The sequence below is a fragment of the Gekko japonicus genome, unplaced genomic scaffold (assembly GCF_001447785.1).
Source record: "Gekko japonicus isolate JY-2015 unplaced genomic scaffold, Gekko_japonicus_V1.1 scaffold345, whole genome shotgun sequence".
Classification (NCBI taxonomy): domain Eukaryota; kingdom Metazoa; phylum Chordata; class Lepidosauria; order Squamata; family Gekkonidae; genus Gekko; species Gekko japonicus.
Genome location: NW_015173684.1, coordinates 408,088 through 410,609, shown reverse-complemented (window position 1 = coordinate 410,609; position 2,522 = coordinate 408,088).

Sequence of the window (2,522 nt, the reverse complement as noted above, 5' to 3'; positions counted from 1 at the left end):
GTAGGGAAAACATCCAGTATTTGCCTCCACAGAGCTAACTTAAAAAAAAAAACACCCCTCCTAATAACACAGGATCAAAATGGCGCCGGACTGCTTTTGGTGGAGGGATGCAGGACTAATAGTGCTGCCATTCTCCAGGTGGGTTATACAAAAAAACAAAAAACAAATGGGAAACACAGTGTAATAGCTACGTGGTGGGAAAAAAACACTGTGCAAACAGGCTTACAACAATTAATCCAATAAATACAATTTCTTACAAATATCACCAAATGCGTTAGATGTTATTACTTATGAAATATGTCGCGCAACTTAAGTCTCAGAACCACAATCCGAAATTAATTCCCCACAAAGAAGAATACGATACAGTAATGGGTAATACTTTAACAAAGCCAACTACATTTAGCAATCCAATCACATGGAAACTTGTGCCAGCAGCCTTGAGGCTTCAGGTTACAGCCATTCGGGCTTGGCAAAAATATAAACACAATGCAGCAGAATATGTTATTTAAGTACAAGCCAACTGCATTTGTTGCAGTCCAAAACAGTACGCATCCTCCAGGTGGGGCCTGGAGATCTCCCGCAGACTGCAGAGATCAGTACGCCTCGGGGGGGAAATGGCTGCTTCGGAGGGTGGACGGCTACGAAAATCTCTGTAGTGGGATGCTCCGGCCAGGCGGTGGCAGTGTGGTGACATGACATACGGGTCCTGAAGCCCCAACGTCATCAAGCCGGTCAACGCAGCCATTCGGAAAATGACTGAGCCAAGCCAGAAACGTTTCCACCGGGCAGTTACAGCATGTGCAATTTAAATGAATTATATGTTGTCTTCCCTATCCCCTATGAAACATTGTTAGTCCCCTGTCTAAAGAGTAACTGTAAATCACTTTGAGACTACTTGTGGGGAAAGCGATTAATAAATCGAAAGCATTATTATTATTGTTGTTATTATTATTATTATTATTATCATCATCATCATCACCATCATTATTATTATTATTATTATTCCCTGCTGAGGTCCCTCCCCAAACCCCGCCCTCCCCAGGCTCCACCCCTCCCAAATCTCCAGGTATATCCAAACCCAACGCTGGCAACTCTAACCATGACTGTGTTTGGATGGCAGAGGGTACTAGACACACACTTTTACACCTGCAACTATCACCTGCTGTTCCTCCCTGGAAAAACCCCTCATGGGGGAGTGGGTACCAAAATGGCATGCTAACTCCCACAGAGCAGGGAAGTGAGAAAACCTGGCGTCTACTAGAAACAATGGTTGGCTCCCAAACTTTTTTTAATTTTTTTTTAATTTTAATATAAAAAACTGCAATACAAAATGGCGACTCTCTGTCCACAGTTATACAATGAATAATATCATAAAAAGTCTATATAAAAGAATCTCACTTAATAACTCTAGGCTAACCAAATACCAATAATTCATATTTGGCTTTAGAAATGGTTTCCCAATCAAAGGTCTCAATGTCTATTTTATCTAAAATGGGGTACCCGATATTTAGAGGATTAGAAAAGTCACTCTCGTTTTGATTATTGGAATGATAAATTGAAAAATTGTCCAACATAAATAAGTCCCTTTATGCCACCACTGAGTTATATTTGGCAGTATCTTTCCAAAACCTTGCAATTAGAATTTTAGTCGATGGTTGGCTCCCAAACTTTGTGGAAGCTAAACATGAAATATATAAAAGGCAAGACAGTGAAAAGTGGGAACACAAAGAAGCAGAAGTGAACAAATTGGCACTCCGGAAAACATGCCCTTCATTCCCTTTCTTAATGCCCACAATGACCTGTGAGGTGATGTTTTTAAGGAGCTATCCAGGTTATTTATTTATTATTTATTGAATTTATACCCCGCCCTCCCTGCGAGGCAGGCTCTGGGCGGCTTACACAAAATGCACATATAAATATAGTTAAAATCATACATAAAACAATGATAAATCCAGGGGTCATTTCCTGCGGGAGCGCACAGGAGCGAAGCTCCGGCAGTAAGGAGCCCAGGTGGCGGGCACATGCAACAAGCCCCGCCCCCTGCTCCCAGCAGCTTTCAGTCGGGCCACAAGGAGCAAGAAGCAGCCAGGTAAGTTGCCCATCCCCCGGTCCAAAACAGTCCAGTGGCACCTTTAAGACCAGGTTTTATTCAGGTACAAGCTCTCCCTCCTCTGCCAGAACAGATCTGCACGTCCCCCCCCTCAATAGCTAGCAATCCAAAACAGTCCAGTGGAGCCTGAGTTGCCTTCTGACACACTTCCGGTGATGTCAGGGTGTGTGGCATATGCAAGTAAGTTATGCTAATGAGTTATGCTAATGAGCTTCTGCACCTCTTTTTCTACGAAACGACCCGAGTTCATCCACCAAGCTTCAGTGAATCGTTGAACTCCTGTGGGACTATTAAAACTGGGAAACTGTGATCCATATTATTGGAGTTTCTGGCGTAGGAGTTGATATACTTTAAACATATCTATGTGGTGTGGTATGTAAAACACACCTTGTTATAGTTAATTTCATTATAT